The following is a 27,266-nucleotide window of genomic DNA, read 5'->3' as shown; positions in this document are numbered from 1 at the left end:
ACAAGTCCACACATACACACACACACACACACACACACGCCTGATGTGAGTTTCAAGCTGCTAGATCTGGAACTCAAATTACAGTCAGTCATGTGGGAGTCCAGTGACATAACCAATCGCACCATCTGCTGATCTCTTTCTTTCACTCTTGATTTTCATAATTTTAGTCTTCTCTCTCTTTGCTCTCTCTCTGTGAGTCTAACAAAAGTATTATTAATTTTGTTGATCTTTCCAAAGAACCAACTTTTTGACTTTGTTGATTTTATCTTTTGTTTTCTAGTCTTAATTTTATTTATTTCTACTCTTAACATTTTAAAATTTTTCTTATATTTACCTTGTTTTTAATTTGCTCTCCTTTTACTAGTGCCTTATAGTAGAAGGTTGTTATGTATTTGAGTTTTTTTAATGATAGGCATTTCCATTTCCCACTAAATATTACTTTCATTAAATTATTTAAGTTTTGGGTTTTTTTTTAATTTCTATTCATCTGAAAGTATTTTTTATTTCCCTTGTGATCTGCTACTTGGTTCCCTGATTATTAGAGGTGAGTTGCTTAATTTCCACGTGTTTCTGAGTTTCTCAAACTCTTTTCTGTCACTTATCTCCAATTTCATTCCATTTTCCTTGGAAAACATCTTTGTGTAACTCAAAATTTGTTTTATAACCTTAAATATAGTCTTTCCTGGAAAATAATTTCATACACCCTTGAGAATTATATATATTATGGTATTTAGAGGTAGAGTATTCTATAAATGTCTGTTAGTTCTTATTTTTTAATAGTGCTGTTTATGACTTCTCTTTCTTTATCTTCCGCTTAGGTTTCCTATTCTTTATAGAAAGTAGTATTATATTAGTTCTCAGATATTACTTTTGGTTGTTTACATTTCCATTCAGTTTTTCTAGCTTTTATGTTTTAAGGGGCTTTTTTTACTAGGCACATATATTTATAATTGTTCTGTCTTCCTAAAGGATTTAAACTATTAGCATTATAACATGTCTATTTTTGTCTCTATGATTTTTTCTTAACATTTATTTTGTGTGATACTAGTACAGTCACTCTAGCTCTCCTTTGGTTGCTAGTTGCATGGAATATTTTTTTTTCCCACCTTTTTACACTTAACTTACATTTGTCTTTGACTCTAAGTGTCGCCTGTGTGCAGCATACCATTTTGTCATATTTTAATCAATTCTATAAATATCAGTTTTTAATAGCAATGTTTAATACATTTACATTTACTATACTAAGAAGGTAGAATTTGCACTTGATATTTAGCTAAATATCATAGCTTGTTGTTGCTACTATTGTTTTTGTTGTTTGCTTGTTTAGTGACTTTTTCCTTTTTAAGGTTTTTGTCATGGGGAGAGTGTGCTCTCCAGAAAGAAACAGTGAAAAGGAAATCGAGAAATCATCCCCCAAGGGGGATGACCACACCACAGTACATTTTCCTCCTGGGATTTTGGGCATACAATCCATTCTCCTCCTGGCCCCATGTTTAGTGTAAAAACAAAACAAAACAAAACAAAAAACCTAACACCAGATTTCTGGGAATATGTCAGAGCTTTTAAGACCTTGATATGGAGGGACCAGCAGATTGCATAGTGGTTACATTACTGGACTCCCATATGGCCAACCACAGGTCAAGTCCTGGACCTGATGGCTTCAAAATCATACCAGGCATATGTACGTTTGTTCTCAAGTCCTGGGAGGAGAATCGAGAAGAGATTGTAGCATGGCCAGCCTCCCAGGAGGTGATTTCTCACTGTCTCTTTCTCTGTGTCTGTCTCTCTCCGGTGAGCACACATACTCTAAGGGAAAAAAAAGCTTCTTAAACAAACAAACAAATAAGCAAGCAAACAAAACAACCTGATACTGATATCTCCTTCTCTGACTTCACCTTTTAAGGTTTTTCATTAGCTTATTGTTTGCCCCAATTCAGCCAGCCTTTGCTGTTCAGCCTTGCCTTTGATTATTTTTTACAAACTTTACCCAGGGAAAAAGTTGTTTATATTAAGCAAGCCCTAAGTTGGGTTAAATAAACACGGTGTTCAGAGTGGAGTGTTTCAGGGAACAAACAGACAAGTCAAATAATGAAAACTTCCCAATAAGGGGGATTCGAAGGTGCTCCAACCCTATCCTTCCTTTTCCAGTGGACCCCAAGTTGCTGGTTTTCATTATTTAAAGGCTGTTGAGTTTCATGGCTACTGTGGAGCTGGGAAGGGTGAATGGGCAATAGGGCTGGTTAATATACCACAAAGCTTTCTGTTCTATCTAGATTTAGCTGGGGGTTTTTGTTGTTGTTGTTTTGATTTGTTTGCTTGTTTGTTTTTAGTGAATGCTCTCCTGATTGCTGAAAGCCATTAGCTAATTTAAAGAATTCTGAAAATGTTTATTCTGAAATTTTTTTCCCAGCTTTCTCATTGTATTTATGGAGGAGAGAACTGTACAATAGAATTATTTTTACTGCCATCACTCCAGCCTAAGTTTTTGTTTGTTTGTTTATTGTTTGTTTTTAGTTTTTGTTATAAGGCATGTGCACTCACAGGACAAGAAAGGGAAAGACAGAGAGAGAGAAAGTGACAAATCATTTCCCAGAGGGGATGGCCATGCCACAATACCTTCTCCTCCATTCTCATCTCAGGATTTTGGGTATGTATGCACACACATCTAGTGTGATTTCCAAACCACTGAGCATGGGACCCAAATTGCACAGTTGGCCATGTAGAATCCATCCACCCTAAACTCCACGCCACCTGTTGGAAAGTCTAAGAGGTTTTCATTGAGCATCCTCCACATTTAAGGAAATTAATATCTAAAATGTCTGGAACAAATGATCTATAAATTAATGATCATTCTGATCCTTAGTTTCATCACAAACAAAGTGGTAATAACTGCTCCAAATAGTTCAGAGAGAAGGCACACAGTCAATGTGAGAGTGAATAACATCACTGTTGCTGTCATTAGTTGCACATCATTTTTTTTCTTTTTTAAAATTTATTATCATCATAATCTTGTCCATATAACATTGAATCACATATAACTTTACAGTGTATTACATTGCTTTTTTTTTTTTTATTTTATTTTTTCTTTCTTTTTTTTTTTACATTTTTTAAATACATTCAATCACATTATTTAGCATACAAGGTGATCATTTCAATATGTGAACATTTCTCCCCGGTCCAGTTCATCAAAATATAAAAATACTACCTCCCTGTCTCAAAAATGCTATCTCCATATCCCTCCTCCAAATGTTTTTCCCCAGGCCCTACTCCTCCACACAGACCGCATCTGGCATTCACACCCATGTCTTGTGTGTGTACATCCTTTAGCCCATCAGTTTCAGTTATAGAGTGTGGACACTCAGTATATATTAAGTGGGGACATACAGTGTCTCTCCTTCATAGCCTGGGTTATTTCACTCAGCAGTAAATCTTCCATATTCTTCCACTTTCTGTCAAAAGCCAGGGTTTTGTTATTTTTTATGACTGAATAGTATTCCATAGAATATATGTGCCACAGTTTTTCAATCCATTCATCCGTGCAGGGGCATTTGGGTTGGTTCCATGTCTTAACAATCGTGAAAAGTGCTGCAATAAACATCGATGTGCAAGCACTTTTCCAATGAAGAATTCTTCTGTCCTTTGGGTAGATGCCAAGGAATGGGATTTCTGAATCATATGGTAGTTCTATTTGTAGACTTTTGAGGAATCTCCAAATTGTTCTCCACAGAGGTTGGACTAATTTACATTCCCACCAGTGACTGGGGTTAGGTGGTATCTCATTGTTGTTTTGATCTGCATTTCCCTTACGATGAGGGATGTTGAGCATTTTTTCATATGCCTTCTGGCTATTCATATGTGATTTTTTTTCAGTTCCTTCTCCCATCTTTTAATAGGGTTCATCATCGTTTTTCCAAACAGCTTCTTTAGTTCCTTATGTATTCTGGTTATCAATCCCTTATCTGATGCAGCAAATACAAAAATATTTTCCCATTCTGAGGGCTGTCGATTCACACTTATTACTGTGTCTTTAGCCATGCAGAAACTTATAAGTCTGATGTAATCTCACTTGTCTATTTGGGGGATTATCAACTGTGCTTTGGGGGTCTTATGTGAGAAGTATTTCCCTACCCCAATGTCTCCCAGAGTTTTCCCAGTGTTTTCTAGAAGCAGTTTAATAGTTTGGAGTCTTAGATTTAGATCCTTGATCCACCTTGACGTGATTTTTGTCAAAGGTGAGAGGTAGGGGTTCAGATTCATCTTTCTACAGGTGGAAATCCAGTTTTTCCAGCACCATTTGCTGAAGAGGTTTTCCTTTTCCCATTGTATTGACTGGTACCCCTTGTCAAAAATCAGTTGACTGAATGATTGGGAATTTATTCCTATGGACTCAGTTTTGTTCCATTGGTCCACATGTCTGTTCCTGTGCCAGTACCATACTGTTTTGATTACCACAGCTTTGTAGTATATTTTTGAGTCAGGGAGAGTGAGATGCCACCCACTCCACTCTTCTTGTGTAGAATTGCTTTGGCAATACGGGGTCTTTTATTATTCCAGACGAATTTTATGATTGTCTTTTCTAGATCTGTGAAGAATGTGTCTGGTACTTTGATTGGCATTGCATGAAATAGGTAGATTAATTTGGGTAGCATTGCCATTTTGGTTATATTAATTCTTCCAATCCAGGAACATGGGATGCGCTTCCACTTTTTTGTGTCATTTTCAATTTCTTTTTTTTTAGCTTCTTATAGTTTTCCTTGTGGAGGTCTTTAACTTCTGTGGTTAGATTTATCATTTTTTATCCTTGATACTTGAGAGTGGGCCTCTTTCAAAGTAAAACTGCACAAGTCTTCTTGCTCTGGATTGTTCAAAATTACTGATTTCTTACTTGATTCAGAATTGAGGTTGACTCTTAAGTTTTCCAGGAATATCTCTGGTGCCATTGATACCAGAGTGTGGTATCAATGAAAGTGTGCTCCAGAATACATAGGCTATCAGATACCTAGGGAACCTTGGTTAGTGAAAAAAAAATTATGGATGAAATCAGACCTGTATGTTGCCTGATGTTCTTCAGTTTGGCCAGGGAGTGATTTTTTTGTTTATCTGTTTGCTTTTATTTGTCTATCTAGGAAAGCCTAGCAGCATGTACTTTTTATGTGTTCATGACCTTCTAAATCACAAGTGGAAAGGAGTAATTAATTCAGTCTGCTTTGTAAAGGAATTTTAATCCATTGACTTCTGATGGAAAGCTTCTGATTTTGTCAGTGATCATTATTTTCATGCATAATTTAGTTGATATAGGACCAGCAGTTGGCGTAATGGCTATGTCACTGGACTCCCATGTAGTCAACTGTGGTTTGAGTCCCGACTCAGTGGCTTAAACTCACGCTGTGCACGTGTGCCTGTGTGCTCCAATCCCAAGAGGAGAATGGAGAAAGAATTGCGGCATGGCCATCCCTCCTAGGGGGGCAATTTCTTGCTTTCTATCTCTCTGTCTGTCTCTATCTTTCTGGCAAGTGTACACCCCCTATAGCAAAAACATCTCCCCCCCCAAAAAAAAAGAGAGCGAGAGAGAGTTAGAGTAACATAATTTAGTTGATATCAGCATTTTTAATGAGAATCATTTTAAGGAACTCAAGTATATGGCAAGAACACACACTGTTCTCATGAGAAATGGATGATGTAGGTGGACCTTTCTCCATGGAAACAATCTCCCTGACTCCTTAGGCTCTGACGGTTAGAAGGAAAAGTCCAGGAATGTATGCTTTAATTAAGCACTCAGTATACCAACAGTGTTCCCACTAGTTTCCAGATGGCATTTCCCTGGTCATACCTATTGGTCAGTTCTGCAACTGGTCTAACAGGTAATAATCACGGCAGTGCAGGCCAAAACAAAAGTTAGGTAAAGGAATAGTCAAACCTGTTTGGCTGTCTTAAGATTGTTGCAAAAAGGAAATCTTTGTTTTCATTAGAAAGGAAAAAAAAATGGATAGAGTCAGTGTGTTTGGTCAAGGCTGATTGAATCTTTTGAAGTTTTTGATGACCAACAAATCACCAATTTCACAGCCTGTTTCATGTATCAATCTTGGCTTTTTCCAACCTCCATGCCTTTTCAAATATATCATCCCCTCTGCTTGGAATGCCTTACCAATGCTTTGTTCACTTAGAAAATGTTTGTGTCTTCGTCAAGATTATTCCTTGGTGAAATGCAAATTCTCCTACCTCTTTTTTTCATCTCAGGAGTTTAACATTCGCTAGTTTAGCATGTATCTTATGATCCAGATTACCACCATCTTATTTTGCCCTCTGTTGATATTTTCTAGTAGTTGTTACTCTGTTTTGCCCAATTATTTGTACATTTTGTACTAGGTCCTATCTTAAAAACCTCATTTATCCACTCCTTTGTTTCTATTCTTCTTTCAATATTTAGTGAATGCCTCTGTTTGCCAGACATTGCATAAATTGCTTTGCATACTTTTTTAGTTTAAATGTTGCAGCGGATCTATGAGTTTTCTCCATTTTACAAAGGGTTAAGTTCAGATCTACAAAAGACAGTTAAAATATGCTCCAAGTTACAGCTAGTAAGAGGCAGAATAAGGATTTGAATACCAATCTGTCAAATTACAATGCCCCATTTCTTCCCTACTTTAATACACTGGCTCCTCTCTCTTTCTCTAGTTTATGCTGATTTCACTATGAGTGTTCTAACTCAATCTTTCAACACCTTTGTGAGAGTTTTCCAAAAATCAGAAAGGACTTGTGACTTTTTAGTGCTCTAGGTTCATTACAGTGTGACTCCTTAGGGGTGGTCACTGGAAATGGTTCTTGAGAGACACTTGGAGAAAGTAGCTATGAATTAGTGGGATGCAGGTGCACATATTACCCCCCTCTCATCATCAGTGCTTCTACCCTCAGTGAGGATGGTAGTGATACAATAAGCAAGCTGAGCACAGTGAGGCAGCACTTGGGCTGGTAATAGTAGCTTCTCTAGCTTTTTTTTGAAGCTGTCACAGAGCACAATGGTTCCTTAATGAAGTCCAGACTTGAGTTTTTCTTTTGAAATTTTTTAAATCCTCTTTTCTCCACTCCTCTCTTTCCCCTCCCCTCTCTCCTTTGTATCCCTTCCCCTCCTCCAATCCTCTTTGCCTCTCCTCTCACACCCCTCCCCCATCCTCCTTCTTCCTTCTTCCTTCTCCTTCCATTCCCCTCTCTCCTCTTTTTTCTCCTCTTCTTCATCCTCTTCTCTCTCTCCTTTTAATCTAGTCAAGTATCATTTAAGTGTTTTGGTAAGGTACACATTATAATCATCTTGATAAGTAGCTTTAAAAATTTCAGGGAATCAAATCAGAACAGCACTCCAAAACAGAGTACAATATAGGTGTGTGTCTGAAGCTACAGATTAAATTCCAGTTTTCAAATTTGATCTCAGTTGACTTTATACTTTAGAACTACATAGGAGGAAAAATCTGAATAATTTGGTTAAAGCTCTTGATAAATAAATAACATTAAGTACAGTCCTTGAGTGCAGCACAATAAAGATCTCAGCAGGCACTTCAGCCTTGATCAGCTCTTCCTGAGTTCCACGTGATTCCAGGAGAATACACACAATTCTAATAGCTCTTTTTTACCAAGTACCTAAACTTTGTCAGGTACTTCACATGCATTATTTTTAATTGTCACAGTTCTGCAAAAGAGGCTGCTTTCACACACACACACACACACACACACACACACACACACACACATACACATACCCACACACACCCTTTTACAAAGGAGAAAACAGAATTAGTGCTTATGCTGTTTTGCCCAAGATTATGCTATTTGCCACAATTAATATATGGCATTGCTGAGATTTTAGCCCAGTTTCTCTGACTTCTAAATCCATATCTCTGCCACCATGGCGTATTGCTTTGCCAACTAGCAAATAGCTAAGGATAGCTAATAAAAACTTTACTGTCTATGCCTGATAGTTTCTCAGTCTCTAGGCTGAATATTAATTTACTGAGAGATTACTGAATATACCTCATCACACTCTTCTCCATCATTTTCTATATGAAAAAGCTGATGCTTAAAGGAAAATAACAACTTTACCAAAGCCTCATAGTGAGCCAGTGGTGTCAGGGCATGACCTAGACCTCCTTGCCTCATTTCAGAACTCTCACATACTCTTGTATTATTGCAGCTTCATGTATATTTATGCTATCTTCTACTATATTGCAAGATCCTAAAGGGCTTTCTCTTTCTCCTCTACAGATTTTGTCACAGGGCTGTGTCATTGGGCTTTCAGTGATATTTGTTGACTGATATTTTTTGGCAACAACAGAGAGACCCTTTCTGACACTACTAGAACACAGCAACATCCCTAATGTGGTGAACAGAAAACATACATGTTGTGACCGGTGACTCTCTCAATTGGGAACTAGGATGTGCTGGGAATAGACCTTCTTGATTTTCTCAATGAAATATTGTAGAATCTAACCCACATTTTTATAGGGATAAAAAAGCCCAGAAAGGGGAATGGATTTCATAACAGAGCTGGGGCTATTTCTTTTCATTAAAAAAATTATTATTTATTAATTTTATCAATTACTATTATATTTTAATTTGACCAGAGAGAGAAAGGGAAAGTGAGAAAGCAAACTGCCAGGTCTGGGATTTGAATCATGGTCAGCCATGTGGGAGTCCAGTGCCTTTAACCACCACACTACCTGTTGGTCCTGAGACTGTTTCAATTTATACTTCTAGCAGACAATTCATGTGCATGGTGAAAAATTTTAAATTCCAAAAAATTAAAGAACAATAAATAATTTCTGTCCTCCATCTCTCAGATGTGCAGTTTCTTTCTCATAAGCAACAGTTATTTATTAGATTATGTGTACACTTGTGGACATAATATATGCATTTTTTAAAAAATACAATATGTATAAATACACAACTAGATTTCTGTAATGTTTTGTACCTTTGTTTTTTTTTTAATTAATAGCATATTTGGAGATTGTTTTATACCATTTTTATATAGAACCACTTCATTTTTTAATACTGTATTGAGTGATTTTTATCACAATTTATTTACCAGGTACTCTATAATGGGCATTTGGGTTGTTTCCAGTATTCTGTTGTTATAAACAACATTTCAGTGAATGTCTCTGTATATATGTAATAACACACATCTGTAAACATGTGCTGGGTCAAAACATATGTATTGTTTTAATTTGAAAGGCTTTCCCCAATTTTCCACAAAGGTTGTAAAATTATCATGCAGTATTAGGATTTGACAAAATTGGTATAGGAAATAGTAACTATTAATTTTACAAAAGAATTGTGGTCTTGACCTTACTGAAATATTCAACACAGAGGTTCTTTAAATGACGAATCTCCACTGCCCATTTAAATGAGAATTCAGTTTGAAAAATTATGATTTACACATTACTGTTCACGAATACATCTATTGAGTATAACATGCGAAAATGGTAATATGTTTCTGAAATGCAGCTGAGTCTACACAGGCTGTGATTCTAGTCATATTATCAAACCCGAGGTTCTCATGTATTAAAGTATATAGAGAAAAATAAACAAGGGAGTCAGATCCAGCTAGGATGGAGTAAAACTACCAACAGAGGAAGAACCAGTGGTGTGCCTATAAACTGACTTTCTGCAGGCTGTGTATGGGGACCTGATATGCAGCATTTGCTGATTTTTCTGATGTGAATACCTCTCTCATAACCAGATTAAAGCTCCTAATATGGTAAAACTGAATACGAAATTGGGTAGAGATGTTCAGAATTGACTTCTGTGGTCAGCACAAGTCAGCTTCAGCACACTGGAGAGAACCTAAGGGAAGGCAGCTTGAGAACATAAGATCTGAGTCTGACCAAATGTCAGGTGACCTTGTTAGAAGAGAGCTGGACTATTCCTCATAGAGTTTTCCTTGGTGAGGTTGAATCCTGTATTTCTCCATGATGGTTTGTCCAGATCTCATCTGAAGAACACCTTATGTTTGGTGCTCTTCACACTCCTCACCTACATGACCTGAACCTCATTGATCTCCAAAGGAGCAAAAACATGAAATAAATTCAAAGTAAGGGACTTTGTGAACTGTCAGCTGCTATTTCAATGTCAAATATTCATTCTGTTTTAATATGTTTACAGTTGCAAAACTCCATAAACAGTTAACTCACCTGCAGTATTCAATACCAGCAGTTGTCTCCCTTAGCTACACATTGGAAGCCAACACCTAACCCCCAAAGTAAATAAAAGCAGAATCACTGGGAGTGAAAGCAGGCATCAGTATTTTGTAAATTTTTCCCTGGTGTTTCTGATTTACAGCCAAGATTGAGAATTACAACCTTGTAAAACCTGGTCCTGCCACCTAATCACCTTTTGCTCCCACCTCCCTTCTATCTTTCTTTTTTAAATCACACAATGGACACTGCTATTCCAAAATCACACCAAATTCATTCAAAACTTTCAGGTTTTCCATTTAACATTTCTTCTGCTGAAAATTTTCCTTCCCCCACCTCTTTACATTCCTGGGCCTTCCTGTTACTCAGGTCTTAGCTGAAATGACTCATCATAAGTCTTTCTCCCAAACTTTACCTAAATTAACTGCTCTACCATTCTATCACATCACCCTATTTTATTTCCTTCATTGTATATATCATTATCTGAAAGTATCTCATTTATTATTTATCAGCCATTTATTGTTTGTGTTCTTTTATCCAAAGATCACCTAATTTAGGGACAAGGCATTTGTACTATTTACTGTTGTTTTCTCAATTGTCTAGATAGTGTCTCAAGCATAGTAAGTGTACATGCAGGGAACCAGCAGTTAGCATAATGGCTATGTCGCTGGACTCCCACGTAGTCGACCGCGATTTGCATCCAGGACCCGGTGGCTTAAAACTCATGCCGGGCGCATGTGCGTACATGCCCAAGATCCCGAGAGGAGAATGGAGGAGAAAGGATTGTGGCGTGACCATCCCCCCGGGGGGGGTGATTTCTCGCTTTCTGTCTCTCTGTTTCTGTCTGTCTGGCGAGCCCACGCGCCCTATAAACCTCTCAAAAAAAAAAAAAGTAAGTGTACATGCACAAAGATTATTCTTTAACTATCAGAATAGTTCTTGATTATCTTACATGGTTGAGTTCAGTGATGGATTTAAATACTCCATCATGTTCAGATTTAAACTGGGGAGCATAACATACAAGAATATTCATGGCCTCGCTACCCATATAACATATCACTCTCGTTTTCTTCCACTTCCCGATCTCTCGAAAAAGAAGGCCTAAGTGAAATTACTCAGCTAGGAAAGGTGTTCTGGAGCTGGACATTAAAGGACTAGCTTTAGCAGGGAAGTGTATGTGTGTCTATAATGGGGACAGAAAGTGAAGAATAGAATGTTTGCCAGCAGGGCAAGGGCCAAAGAAGAGAGCAGCATAGTTACAAGAGGGTCATTGATGGAGAAAAAGAGAAAACAAGATAGGTTCACTAACTTTAAATATAACCTTTCTAACGTACCAAATTTATTCCATTTTCCAAATAACTTTAATGTGCATTCTATATCATTTGTTTTATACAACTCTATGAAGTAGGCAATGCCAATATTTTTGTCCATCTTTTTAGATGCAGAAACAGACTCCATACTTCCACCTGAATACAAAATAGTAGAGATAGGATTTGACACCTGCTCTTCTAATTGTTAGTCCAATATTCTTTGTATTTCTGTGATATGGAGCATGGAGCCAGACTGTGGAAGATACTAAAAGAAAGGAGTCTGGATTTTACTTCTGCCCCTTCTCACTAGAGCTAACCATGAGGTCAATAGTAGTGAGGGTGTTTATGGCTTCATTACCATGTCTAAGAAGCCTCCTTGTGTAAGTAATTAGCTGAGAGATATGGCTAATGACCCATCTGTGGTATTCAGTAAACTGCCACCTTTGTTTCTGGGTGGGTGGGACAGACAGAACAGTTGCATCTTTGGAGTCACAGGGACCTTGTCATCTCCTAAGTCCCTCTTATAAGATATCTTGCCTTTTGTCATGGCACAGACTGTGTGTGCCTAGAGCTGTCTAGCCTGTTCTCAGGCAAAGAGCAGCTTCCTGGGAGGAAAATATACCTAAGACTCAACAATGTTTGCAAAAGCTTTTCAAAGAAAAGCACTATTGAGTGATTAGGCCAAGGATTCTGGGCCGTCACAACCCCAAAGAATGTTATGTCCATTATCCATCCATGATCCATGTCCATGTATAGACATACTATGTACATACATGATCCTAACAGACTTTGGGGTGATTCTTGTATGTAAAAGTCATTTGGAAGAGAAGCAAGTCTGGTCCCCAGCTTGTCCACCTTCCCACTCTGTGATTTTTTCTTGTTTTATTTACATTCTATCAGTATACATCTTCAAAGCACACAAAAGGAATTTTCCTAGAATTAATATGGTGCATATTAGTCCAACCAAAGATATTACCGTACTCATCATTCTTAACACATAATCTTATACTTTTGTCTCTGTTAAGTGTTTTCTTTGCTTTTTTCCCTGATCCCTTCTTTCTGCCCCCACTGAACACCCTCTTCCCACAATGTTTCTAGTATCCATGGTTGCTCTACTTGCCTCTATACATTCCAATCTCTTAGTTTCTGCCATAGAGTGCAGATATTCAATATATATTAAGTGGTGACATACAGTCTGGCTTACTTCACTTAACATTAAATCTTCTATATTTGTCCACTTTCTACCAAATGCCAGGGTTTCATTTTTTTATAGCTGAGTAGTATTCCATAGTGTCTATGTGCCACACTTTTTCAATCCACTTATCTGTTCTTGAACATTTGGATTGGTTTCATGTCTTAGTAATTGTGAATAATGCCACAATAAATGCGGATGTGCAAAAGTTTTTTCTTGCACCCCTGAAATAAAGCTTATTTCATGAAAGTATAGTCTTTTTAAGGTGTTGTTGAATACAGTTTGCAGTTATCTTGTTGAGACTTTTTGTATTTGTATTCAGCAGGGATATTGTTCTGTAGTTTTCTCTTTTTATGTGATATCCTTTACTTTTGGATCTTTATTTGAGTAGAATGGAGGTTAGCTCTTTAAAAGTTTTATCGTATTCAAAAGTGAAACCATCATCAGGACCTGGGCTTTTCTTTGGTTGGGAGGTTATTTATTACTGATTCAATCTCTTTGTTATTGGTCTATTCAGGCTTTATATGTCTTCTTGATTCAATCTTGGTAAACTATATGTGTCCAGAAATTTGTGCATCTCATCCAGGTTTTCTTGTTTGTTGGTATATAGTTGTTCATAGTATTCTCTCATGATCTCTTGTATTTCTGTTATGTCTGCTATAATATTGCCTGTTTTGTTCCTTATTTAATTTATCTGGTTCCTTTCTCTGTTGTTCTTAATTAGTCTAGCTAATGGTGTGTCGATTTTGTTTATCTTCTTAAAGAAGCAGCTTTGGGACCAGCAGTTAGCATAATGGCTATGTCGCTGGGCTCCCATGTGGTCGACCACGGTTCAAGTCCCAGACCTGGTGACTTAAAACTCACACCGGGCGCATGTGTGTACATGCGCAAGATCCCTGGAGGAGAAGGGATTGCGGCGTGGTCATCCCCCTCTGTCTGTCTGGCCAGCGCACGCGCCCTATAGCAAAAAAAAAAAAAAAAAAAAACCCCCCAAAAAAACCCCCAAAAACAAAAAAAAAAAAAAAAAAAAAACGAAGCAGCTTTTGGTTTCATTTATTTTCTGTATAGTTTATTTATTCTCGAGTTCATTTATTTCTGCTCTAATCTTTGGTTTTTCTTTTCTTTAATGTTTTTGTTTTGTTTCTATGTTGCTGTTTTTACAGTTCACTGAGGTATACCATTAGGTTATCTATTTGCCATGTTTTCATTTTTTTCTTGTGAACACTAATTGCTATGAATTTCCCTCTTATGACTGACCTTGTTGTGTCCCATAGATTGTAAAAACTCATGTACTTGTTATAATTGATTTAAATGATTTTAAAATCTAATCTTGGGACCAGCAGTTAACGTAATGGCTATGTCGCTTGAAGTTCCAGAAATACAAGAGAGAGTAGATCAGAAAAAAGAATAAGTAGGGTTTGATAATATTTTTTCTTTTAATTTCTTTTGTACATTCAATCACTATACATTACTACAGCTTGTAAAACAAACTTACCAAACATGAATACACTTCAAACCAACCCAATTTAAGATACTATACATGTACTCATTATCATTGGTTTCCAGTAATCTTTTTATTTCAGTCTTAACTTCATCAGTAGTTGTGAAGTCATTCAGGAGTTGGTTGTTTAGTTTCCATGTGTTTTTATTTTCAAGGTTATTTCTTGCAGTTAATTTCAAGTTTAATTCTTTTTGTCAGAAAATTTGCTGAATATAGTTTCTATATCTTTGAATTTTTCAAGGCTTGTTTTGTGCCCTGTCATGTGACCAGTCTTTGAAAATGTTCCATGCAGGAGTGAAAAGTATGTATATTTTGTGGTTGTTGGGTGGAAAGTTCTACAGATGTGTGTCAAGTCCTCTTGATTTATGGTATCATTTAATTCTTATATCTCTTTCCTTAATTTTTGTCTGAATGATCTGTCCAAAGGAGACGAGGTGGGGGGATGTTGAGATCCCAAAAAATTAGTGTGTTTTATTCTATTTCTCCAATGTGCTGATTTTTTTTTTTTTTTTTTTTTTTTTGATGTCTTTGGGTGCTCCTGAGTTGGATGCATAGACATGTTATATCTTCTTGGTGAATTGGCCCTTTTAGTACTATATAGTGTCCTTCTTTGTCTCTTCTTATTTTTTTGTTTTAAAGTCGATTTTGTCTGATATCAGTATCACAATTCCAGCCTTTTTTTTTTTTTTCCATTTACTTGGATTATCCTTTTCCAGCACTTCACTTTCAGTCTATGCTTGTCTTTATCTATGAGGTGTGTTTCTTTTAGGCAGCATATAGGGGGCTTGTGTGTTTTAATTCATTCAGCTAGTCTTTGGCTTTTCATTGGAGAATTTAATCCATTAACATTCTATGTTATTATCAACATTTGCAGACTTATCCCTGCCATTTTGTTAGCCATTTTCTTGATTGGTTGTATTCTCTTATTTCTGTTTGTCTCTTTTTAGTTTTCCTGATGTAGTATTAGTATGCTTTTCAGTACTTCTTGAAGGCTGGTCTAGTGTTTCTGAATTCTTTCTGTTTATGTTTATTTGAGAATGATTTTGTCGTTGTTGTTGTTCTTACCATATGAAGGAAAGTCTTGCCAGGTATAATATTCTTGGTTGAAATTGTTTTTCTTTTACCATTTTGAATGTATATTCCCATTCTTTCCTTGCATGCTTTGTTTCTATTGAGAGATATGATGTTAGCCTAACAGGATAAACTTTGTAAGCAGCCTGATGATTTTCTCTTGCCATTTTTAGAATCTTGTCTTTGTCTTTGGTTTTGATCATCAGTCTGGCTATGATGTGCCATGGAGAGGGTCTTCTTAAGTTGATTCTGTTTGGGGTTCTTTGTGTTTTTTTATGGTCTGGATGTCTGTTTTACTAGCTTTGGAAAGTTTCTTGAAAGTATTTAATGGTATAGATTGTTCTATGTATTTATTAGATTCTTCACTTTCTTGAATACCAATAAAATATTGTAATGGTATATAGTATTGTCTGTATGTTGTCCTCTTTCTCTTTTGGTTATTTTTTCATCCTTTTTGGTAGTTTTGTCTAAGTCAGAGATTTTGTCTTCTACATCAGAGATGTTATTTTCTGCATGGTCTAATCTGCTAATAATACTTTCAAGGGAAGTTTTGATTTCCTGTCCTCCCTCAAGTCATGAAAGTACTTCCTCATGTCCTGGAATTGGATGTCTGTTTTCTCTTGGATCTCATTTAGTTTTGTCAATATGAATATTCTGCATTATCTTCCTGACATTCCTGTCAATTATTTTGTGTTGTCCATGGTTGATGAGGACTTGTTGTGTCCCCTTGGATGAGAGGTATTTACTTGTTTTCTCATATTTTTTGTGACTCTGAGTTGGTTATTTATTTATTTATTATTTAGTTTTTTTTTATTTTGGAGTAAATTTTGTATTATCAAAGGAGAAAGACAGCTCTAGTTCTCAGGTGTGTTCTTGGTAGAGGACTATGTCTCCCAATAAGAAGACAGTGTTTTAGCCAGCTTCAAATGTTTAGTTATTCTCCCAGCCGTTCAAGACCACATGTATGTAGAGCAACAAGTTCAGGAAATGCAAGAGAGAATTAGGTTAGGAACCCCAGTGCAGCCCCTCTGGAGTAGTCACTCTCCCACTCTCCTGATCTTACTGAGACCTCCACTGGCATTTAAAATGAGGGAAACAAAGGCAGAGTGTGGGGACATGGAGGGAGGAGGAGTTCAACAACACACACCTGCAACATTAGGGCATAGGAGCCCCCTGAAGCCCCTCCAGAGCAGTCACTCTCTAGCTTCCAGTATCTTGCTGGTTCCTGCACCAGTATTCAAACTTCTTGTGATTTTTTTTGACTATTCTGCATTGCCTCACTCGTTGAAGGGTGAGAGCCCATCAAAAGGGCTTATCATATTGAGAGCCCATCAAAAGGGCATATCAAATAGAGAAAGGATCACCCTCACAGATCATATAAGCTGTCTTCTAATTCTGTTTTTGCCACCTAATAGCTGTTTAATAATGAAGACAATAGCATGACTCTTCTCAGTTTTTACAATGTAATGCCACTGGTATAGGACAGTTCTCCTGGCTTACTTCTTGTGTGTCAAACAGGATTTTTCAGAATGAACAACTTTAAGGAAGCCTAATTATTTATTGGCCTCATATTGTGTGGCAGCACCAAGGGAGCTGACAGGGGGCAACAGAATCAGGGAGTCTGTGGAAAAAAATTCTGAAGGCTGTTTAATTATTTTTGCTTCTGATGGACCACTGAATCATGCTTAAATTTATGATGGAAGAACATGACCATGAAGAAAGATACAAAACACTATCAGACAGTCAAGGACTTCAAAGCCAACTGGCAAGTACAGGACTTCATGCCAGTCCATTATGTGATCATGTACAGTAGTCAAGTGTTTGGAATTGTTCTAATAAGACAATTATCAAACATCAGAATGATTGGTCTTTTTCCAGCTCTAGAATGTGGCCTCTTTTACTTTGACATGAGAAAGAATTTTGTATTTTGCCATCATTTCATAATTGTGAGACATTGATTATAGGTTGTTAATATAAATTTGCTTTATATTTATATATAAGATCATTGGGAAAATCATGACATATTTTTCTATGTAAAAATGCATCATGACTTTTTTGATAACCCAATAAAATCAGCAGTGCCAATGCTCTGTGGGTAATATTTGTGGTATCTGAGGATAAGGAGCTGCATGGGAGTTTATGTTTCTGTATTAGTTATTCAGTCACTTAAGTTACAATATAGGAATAGAGTTTTTTCTGCAACCACTACAAAACCAGCCCAGATCCCACTTACACACTGCTGTCAACTGAAAGCAGAGAAGGCACTCACAGGGCCATATACTTCCTAGAAGAAGAACAAAGGTGCCTGCTACACTTAGAATGCCTTATCTTCCGACTATAACCACCAACACCATGTCTCCATTATTTGCAGTTTCCAAATTTTGTGCTAGCACTACCACACATTTGTTGTGACTTAGGGGAGCCTCCCCAGAGGAGAGATCTTTCAATACTTTGTGTCCATTTTCATAACTGAGGAGTCAGGAATCACGTTGGGGAATTTCTAGTAAAAGGCTTTTAACATCCGAAGATTCTCTGTTTTTAATCAATCCCAATTGGTAAGAGCTACAAGGAGATAGATAGTGTGTTTTGGGGGTAGGGAAGTCACATAACAGAGAGACCTGCAGTCAAGAAAGTTCGGGGTAACCACTTGACAGGTATGCTACAGAGATTACCAAGGATATGACACCAAGCTAGTCAAATATCACTGATGAACATAGATGCAACATTTCTCCACAAAATATCAGCAAACCAAATTCAACAACACATTTAAAAAATCATTCAACATAAATCAAGTGGGATTTATTCCTGGGTTGCGAGGATATTTCAATATATGAAAATCAATAAGCATGATTTACCATATTAACAAAATAGAGGATAAAAACCATATGAACAGCTCAATGGATGCTGAAAAGGCATTTGACAAATTTCACATCCTTTCATGAAAAATCTTCCCAATAAATTCGATATAGGAAGAACATTCCTCAGCATAATAAAGGTAATATGTGACAAACCTACAGGTGAAAGCTTTTTCACCTAAAATCAAAAACAAGAGAAGGATCCTCACTTTCAACATATCCATTCATTATTGTACTGGAAGTCCTAGCCAACCTTTCTTTATCATAAAATGGGGAATATAATAATATCTATTATACTTCCTTTATAGAACATTATTATTAAGCTTTCATGCTAGCTAAATGAGAGGGATTATTGTTAAAAACACCGATAAATTCATCCTTATATTTGGAGAAATAAATAAATAAATAAGCAATAACAACAACCCAGTGATCATACATTGCCTTTGCAACTATTTGACAAGATGATAATTCAGACAGAAGGGGATTGAAAACAACCTATAGAGGTTGTCTGGTTCATCCCCAAACTCTGTAGCTAATCCAAACTATACGGTTGAGTCATGGTTTTATCTTTAAAATAAAAGAAAGAGATTCTTTCCATATCCACTGTTGGAATCCTCGGCCACTTCTCTCACTAGTAAGTATCATTGCAAATATTAAGTTCATGTGTCATATACATATATTCATATATTTGGGTGTTTTTTTAAATTTTCTATTATCAGACATATATGCATATATGCCCAGACAATTCAGGAACTCCCATGTACTTAAATATACATGAGTATACGTGGATAGCATGTTGTTTATGCCTGTGCTACATACGTCTCTCAACACCAGTGCCTCTCTGAAGAGACATTAAGCATCCTGATTTTTGGAGGGATTTAACATCTTTTCCTTTCTTTCTTTTATTTATTATTTATTTATTTATTTATTTATTTTGTGTGTGGTTTTTGCTATAGGGTGCATGCACTTGCCATAAAGACAGAGAGAGACAGAGAAATCACCTCCCGGGGGGATGGTCATGCCACAAGGAGGGATTTAGAAAACAAACAGAAGACACCAAATTGCTCTAGATATAATAGACTTTGTTATAGTAAGCTACTATCCTAATAAGACAGAGTAAAGGACAAGAAATAATTACTGATTTTTTTAAGAATTATTTTATTGAACTTTAAGTAATACTTAAGCCTTTCAGGTGAAAGTGTTTGCAGATAGATTACAGAAGAAATCCAAACATCCTTCAAGATTACTAGAATTAGAAAATATTTTAATGATTCTAGTCTTCTAGCCCAACACCTAATGAAGCAAGAATCCACGTGCATCTGAGGTGAGCCCAGCCCTATTCCTTTTACTGCAAAAGCCTCTGCTGCAAACCTTGTCTACTAGCACAACACCTAGTGAAGTGAGGTAGGCAGTCTCTGTCTTCTTTCTGCCTCTGTTTCTCTCTCCCCTTCTCTCCAAATTTTTCTTTATGTATATATTTTTAAAATCTCTAAGTCTGTAAGTACTAGCTCCAAACTCTGACCACCTCTCCTTTATCTTGCAAATTTCATAATCCATGCACATCTGAGATGGACCCATCACTGTTCCTTTTGCATGGCAGGTGATTTTCTTTCTTTGCCTTTTAAAAAAAAAATTTCCCCTTGGGACCAGCAGTTAGCATAATGGCTATGTCACTGGACTCCCACATAGTCGACCGTGGTTCGAGTCCCGGATCCGGTGGCTTAAACTCACGCCGGACGCGTGTGCATGCGTGCCCAAGATCCTGAGAGGAGAATGGAGGAGAAGAGACTGCAGCGTGGCCATCCCCCCGGGAAGTGATTTCTCACCTTCTGTCTGTCTCTCTCATGAGTGCACGCACCCTATAGCAAAAACCTCTCCAAAAAAAGAAAAAAAACTTTCCCCCCTTTTATTGTTATTGCTGTTGTTGTTGTTGTCATCTTTTTTCCTTTGTTTCCTTTTCTTTTACCAAACTTCCTCACCTTTCCTCTCAACTTTCACACATTGACTGTCTAGACAGGTCTAGGTGCACAGTAGCAAAGCATCTGAATACTTTTAGCATCATAGAAAAACCTCAACCCCCACTGAACTGCTACAGAAAAAGAGAAACTCATCTTCATAAATCTGAATTTAAATATCTTTCTGTGCATACCATGTTGCAAAACAAAGTAGTAGAGGAGAAATAGGCATAGAAAGTATCTCACAGTAAACTGAAGCTTATGAGCTAACAATTGCAGAAATCTCCAACAAATTAGCCAAACATTAATATACCACCATATCACTAAAAATCAGAGAAGAGAGACTGCAAAGGGAGCAGCAGGGAGAAATATGGAGCTACAGAGAGCAAGGTGCATCTCCTCCCCCACATCTCTGAGCTCTTAGTTGAAACACTGCAGCTCACCCCAGGTGCACCTGTCCTTCAGAAACTAGGAAGCCTTTGTACTATCCAGTTTTATCAACAAAAGTGCAGGTTGTTCGGTGAGGATCAGGGAAATGGATCTGCAGAGGTTTTGCATGTGATCTTCTCCCACACACCTCTAACACTCAAAAGTAACTCCAAGAAAGTAGGAAGAAACATATAATCCATCAAATGACCAGAAACTACCATAGAGTCACAAGAAACATGGGAAACCAAGAAAATATCTCTCCCCCAAGGGAAAGAACAGCCTTCCATCATCCACAGACAGAACAATGGGAATTGTGGAAATGTCAGATAAAGAATTTAAAATATTCATAGTGACAAAGCTAACAGAGATGCAAGAGAAGGGAGACAACAAACTCCAGAAGATGCAGGAGAAAAGATACAATGAGTTCCAGGAGCTGAGGAAGTTATTCCACAATCTGAAAGAAGAAATACACACCATAAAAAAGAATCAAGTGGAACTGTTAGAGATGAAGGCTGTAATAAAGGAAATCAAAACCTCCCTCAAAGAATTAAAAGTCGATTAGATCATGAAGAAGATTGACTCTCAGATGTAGAAGACAGAAACACTCACCTAGAAAAATCCACCAAAAAGACTGAGAAAATAAGTCCCCAAAATGAGAATAATATACAAGTAATACCAAATACGATCAGATGCCTGAACATCTGGATATTCGACATCCCACAAGATGAAGAAACTAATCAGGGCATCAATAATCTATTCTATGAAATCCTGGAAGAAAACTTTCCAAACTTAGAAAGGCATTCAAATATCCATACCCAAGAAATACAAAGGACCCCACCTACATAGAATCAACCCAAGAAGATCTTCTCCAAGACACATTATAGCCAGATTGACCAAAACCACAGACAGAGACAAGATACTGAAATTGGCAAGAGAGAAACATTAAGTTACTTTTAAAGAATACCTCATTAGGCTAACATCAGACCTCTCATCGGAAACAATGCCAGCAAGGAAAGAATGGGAAAATATATTCAAAGTCTTAAATGGAAAACAATTTCAACCAAGAATACTATACCAAGCAAGATTATCCTTCATATGGGAAGAAAAGATAAAGACATTCTCAGATAAACAAAGCCTGAAATAATTTACCAACACCAGACCAGTTCTTCCTGAAGTTCTAAAGGGAGTGCTACACCAGGAAAATTAAAGACAGACAGAAATAAGAGAACAAAAAATGACCAAGAAAAAGGCCAACCTAATGGTAGGGACAAGTTCAGAAATATGAATAATAATGTTGAATGTTAACTTCCAGGACATTTAAACAGAATGACCAGACCACAGTTACATTGCAAATTCAACAAAAGAGATATTACATGAGAGTGAACTGGTGAGATAGAATTCTAGGCCTTTTCTCTAAAACATTACTGATTTTCTTCTGTGCTTTGTCTTCCAGATTTAAGAATTTGGGTTCTCTTGTGAGTTGTTGATAGGTTCAGCAATTTGTTATTTTTTTTTAAATTAAAACAAACTTTTCTCCCTTCCTGACCCCTTTACAATTGGAAAATATTTGTAAGCTTTCTTATTTTGTGACCAAATGGTTATTTCATGAGTTTAATAATACAATAGTATCTGTTGCCTTGCATCAGAAATTGAATTCTTATGGGGCTTTGTACAAATAACAGACCAAATTGAGACTAACCTATTTATTCTTTGCAAATAAGTTAGTTTATACTCTCTTTAGTAAAAAGGGGAATGGAGAGAGAAAAAATATTTTAGAAGAAAATTACAGTGTATTTGTCACTAGATTTTAGCTTTGTCCACGTTTTTAGTTTAAAATCTTTCATGAATCAATAAAATGTGAAAAAAAAGAGTTTAATATGGAAAGGAGGGAGGTGAAGGGAGAAGAAAAAAAAGTAAAAGTTGTTTGACATAAAATGAGAAGCTGTTTGCTGATGTTAATGTATATAGTAGTAGCTTTGTCTTGACTGACATGCATGGTATTCATGCTGGAGAAAGAAATGTTATACACTGTAAAGACATGTGATTAAATGTAAATAAATAGGAAATATTCTAATGATTCTCCCAGTCCATGTTATCAGTGGGGTCCAGAGAGGGAAAAGAACTCACCCTCTGCCATTTTTCACCCTCCTCCCACTTTATCTCTGGTGTCTACAGTTGCTATCCATTCCATTTTTCCCCCCTCACATTTTATTGATTCACAAAATATCTTAAATGATCTAGCTACTTTCAATAGCAAGTTCAACTGATATATACATATCTGTGAATACATTTCTTACTTTAGGCATGAAACTCTGAGTAGAATGAATATACAATAAAGTAGCACCTAACTGATGCTATATAGTTTACTGTGGTCATTAAATAGGCATTTTTAATACATATTTTAATTTCAAGAAAAGCAGTTTCAACTTTAATAAATAAAAACTTTTAAAAATGCTAAAAAAGCTTTGCATAAAGCCTAAAGCCAGGAAACAGGTTAGGATTCTGTTCAAATAGTAGGTAAATGAACCTATTGGCAGCTCGAGACAGGACAAAAATTCTGGGAAAAAAAAAAGCCTAGAAGAAAAACAGTAATGTTTTAGTTGAAGGTCATAGGATTCTATATTCTATTTCACCAGTCCAGTCTCATGTACTTAATCTATCTTTTGTTGTGTTCTGATCTTCCCGATTAACTTCTGGGACATAATATTCAACTCCAGACTTGTCCTGACCATTACGTTGGCCATTTTTTTAGTTGTTTTTGAACTCTTATTTCTGTATGTCTGTATTTAGTTTTCTTGATATAGCACTCCCTTCAGAATTTCTTGGAGAGCTGGTCTTATGTTGGTAAATTCTTTCAGGTTTTGTTTATCTGAGAACGTCCTTGTCATTTCTTCTCACATGAAGGATAATCTTGCCCGGTTCTTGGTTGAAATTGTTTTTCCCTTAACACTTTGAATATGTTTTCCAATTCTTTCTTTGCTCACATTGTTTCCAATAAGAGGTCTGCTGTGAGCCTGATGGGAAATCATTTGTATGTAACTTGATATTTCTCTCTTGCCAATCTTTGTATCTTGTCTTTGTGTTTTTAATCAATCTGGCTATAATGTGTCTTGGAGAAGATCTTCTTGAGTCAATTCTATTTGGGGTCCTTCATATTTCTTGGGACTGGATCTTTGAATGACTCTATAGATTTGGAAAGTTTACTTCCAGGATTTCATGGAGTAGGTTATCAATGCCCTTATTAGTCTCTTTGCATTCTGAGATACCAATTATCCAGATGTTTGGATGTTTGACGGTATCTAATATTTCTCGTATATTATTCTCATTTTGGGGAGCAATAATTTCAGGCTTTATGGTGGATTTTTCTAGGCCAGCAATTCTGTCTTCTACATTTGAGATTTGATTTTCTGTATGATCTAGTCTACTTTCAATATGTTTAAGGGAAGTTTTGACTTCCCTTATTTTAGCCTTCATCTCTAACATTTCCATTTGATTGTTTTGTGTGTGTGTGTGTGTGTGTGTGTGTGTGTGTGTGTGGTGTATATTTTCTCTTTCAGATCCTGTAAGAATTTCTTCACCTCCAGGAACTCATCAGCTCCTTTCCCCTGCCTCTTCTGCAGTTCATTGCCTCCCTTCTTTTGCATCTCTGTTAGCTTTATCACTAAGAATATTCTAAATTCTTTACCTGACATTTCCATGAGTTTCATTGTACTGTCTGAGGATGAAGAGTGGTTATTCCTTTCCCTTGAAGGAGAAGTATGTTCTTGATTTTTCATATTTCTTGTGACCCTGCGGAGGTTTCTGGCCATTTGATGGATTGTGCATTTCTTCCTAATTCTTGAAGTTCCATCTGAGTGTTCACAAGCATGCAGGAGAAAGTGATCTGCAATCTATCTTCCATTCCATTTTTCACTCTTTGTGTGACAGAGTCGATGGGAATTGAGGATTATTCTGACTCTATTTGCATTCAGATGTTTGGATATTATTCACTAGGAATTAGAGAAGAGGAAAAGAGAAAAAAAAGTAAATAAAAGAAAAAATAAAATAAAAGACAATAAAAAGTTTTATATTTCAAATTTGAAAACCAAAATGAAAACTGTGTGGCATGCATGTGTGCTGTGTGAAAGCAGTATTTCACAGCTCAAGTTCAGTAGCCATTTCAGGATGGGCCTGGGTTTGTGCACCTCCTAAATGCAACGGGGAAAGGCACAAATTAGCACAGTAAAGAAGGGGCTTGAGAGGTCAGAGAATACTTTACCTTGAAAAAATTTTTTAAAATTAAAAGACAGAGAGAGACAGAGAGATGAGAAGGATACAGAGGTAGCCCTACCCACTAGAGATGAATCTGGAGGGAGAGTCTCAGCAGCAGATCTTCATTTTTAGTCCCTGAAAACAATATTTCACAGCTCAAGGTCAGTAGCCATTGCCCACTTTTTGTTAATGGTTAATTTGGTTAATTTTTGTTAGTGGTGGCAGATAGGAGTCCAGTTTCATTTTTCTGTAAGTGGATATCCAGTTTTTCCAGCATTATTTGCTGAAGACATTTTTCTTTTCCTCACTGACCTTTGTTGAAAGTCAATTGTCTGTATGTTTTGGGGTTTATTTCTGTGTTCTCAATTCTGTTCCATCTGTACACCTACCTGTTATTCTGCCAATTTATGGTATTTAGATAATACAACTTTGTAATATATTTTGATATCAGGGAGTGGGGTGCTGTTTCCTTTATTCTTTTTGCTTAGTACTTCTTTATTGATGTAGGAACTTTCAAGATTCAACACAAATTGTATGATTGTTTCTATCTCCGTGAGAAATATCTTTGGTAATTCGATCAAAATGGCATTGAATTTGTAGATTAATTTGAGTAGGATTGACATCTCGATTACATTAATTTTTCCAATCCAAGAACATGGGATGTCTTTCTACATTTTCGTATCATTTTCAACATCTTTTTTCAGTTTTTCATAGCTTTTCTTATAGAAGTCTTTGATGTCTTTGGTTAGGTTTATTCCTAAGTATCTTATATTTTTTTGTGGCTATTGTAAATAAGATATTTTTTTTTCAGTTCTACCTCAGCTTGTTCATTGTTGGTATATAAAATTGCTATAGATGTTTGTATGCTGATTTTATATCCTGCCAATTTATTGTATTAATGTTGTGTCTCTCTTATAGGTGTGTGTGTGTGTGTGTGTGTGTGTGTGTGTGTATGTATGTGGATATTTTTGGATTTTCTGTACTTATTATCTGAAAATAGAGATAACTTCACTTCTTTTCCTATTTGAATGCCTTTCATTTTAGTCTCTTTTCTAATTGCATTGGCTAGGACTTCCAGTACTATGGTGAAAAGAAATGGAAAAAGTGAGCAGCCTTGTCTTGTCTCAGTTTTCAGTGGAAAAGCTGAAAGCTTTTCCTTATTCTTTAAGAAGTTAGCTATGCGTTTGTCATGATGGCTTTTATTATGTTGAGGAATGTCCCTTCTATGCCAATTTTGCTGAGAGTCTTAATCACAAAGTCATGTTGCATTTTATCAATTTTTTTCTGCATCTATTGATATGATCATATGGTTTTTATCTTTTCTTCTGTCAATATGATGCATTGCATTTATTGTTTTGCATGTGTGGGACCACTCTTGCATCCGTAGAACAAAGCCCGTCTGGTCATGGTGTATAATCTTTTTAATGTGTTGTTTGATATGATTTGCTTGTATCTGGTTGAGAATTTTTGCATCTGTATTCATCAGGGATATTGGTCTGTAGTGTGTGTGTGTGTGTGTGTGTGTGTGATGTCCTTTACTGTTTTGAGGATAAACGTGATGGAGGCTTCATAAAATGAATTTGGGAAGGTTCCTTCCTCTTGGATATTTACGAAGAGTTTGAGCAGAACTGGGGGTAATTCTAAAAGCTTTATAAAATTCAGAAGTGAAGCCATCAGGGCCTGAAATTTTCTGTGGTGGGAGACTATTTATTACTGATTCAATCTCATTGCTTGTTATTGGTCTATTCAGGTCTGTTTCTTCCTGGTTCAATCTTGGTAAGTTATATGTGTCCAGAAATTTGTACATCTCAGTTGCATTTTCTTCTTTGTTGGTGTATAATCACTCATAGTATTCTCTCATGACCTTTTGTATCTCTGCTATGTCTGTTGTAATATTGCTTGTTTCATTGCTGATTTGATTTATCTGGTTCCTTTCTCTTCTTAATTAATTTAGCTAATAGTGTGTCAATTTTGTTTGAGAAAATAATCTCAAAAAACAAGCTTTTGGTTTATTTATTTTCTATATAGTTCTTTTACATTCCATTTTATATTTATTTTTTTTCCAACTGATTTAGTGTCTTTTTATTCTTTTGGTAATCCTTCCCATAGTTAGCTACTTCCACTGCAGGTGATGAAAATGTTCCGCATCAAATGTTGGCATAGCTGTAGGCATGATCTTTCTCTTTAGTGGAACTCAGAATTAAAACTTTTGTTTCTTGGGGTTTTTTTTCCCCCAGTCCCAGAAGTAGTTTTCACTGTAGACGTTATTTGAAGACAGTCTTATGCTTTCTAGTAGTGGTTTACAACCAGGCTCTAGCTTCTTCAGAAACACTACATGATGGATTTAGTTTAAATGTATTAAACTAACAGGCATTCTCTCAAATGAGTTTAAATGCATTTTATTTTTAGACAACCTACATGACATTTTTTTCCCCTTAGAAACAATGACTCCACTCCAAATAAATCACAGTCAAAATAAACGAAGAGCTCAAGATGACATCAGTCCCATTTGTCTTTAGTC

At 36.4% G+C, this 27,266-nt stretch overlaps 1 protein-coding gene across 1 annotated transcript in view; it reads left to right on the top strand.

Annotated features, from left to right (window-relative positions):
- The window catches only part of AR (androgen receptor), a 230,683-nt gene that overhangs the window by 152,680 nt on the left and 50,737 nt on the right, over nucleotides 1–27,266 (top strand). The gene's annotated exons all lie outside the window — the stretch shown is intronic.

Source organism: Tupaia chinensis, unplaced genomic scaffold, assembly GCF_000334495.1.
Source record: "Tupaia chinensis unplaced genomic scaffold, TupChi_1.0 Scaffold140102_1, whole genome shotgun sequence".
NCBI classification, from domain to species: domain Eukaryota; kingdom Metazoa; phylum Chordata; class Mammalia; order Scandentia; family Tupaiidae; genus Tupaia; species Tupaia belangeri.
Note: the sequence above shows the minus strand (reverse complement) of the source record. Positions and strands in the feature narration are given on the sequence as shown.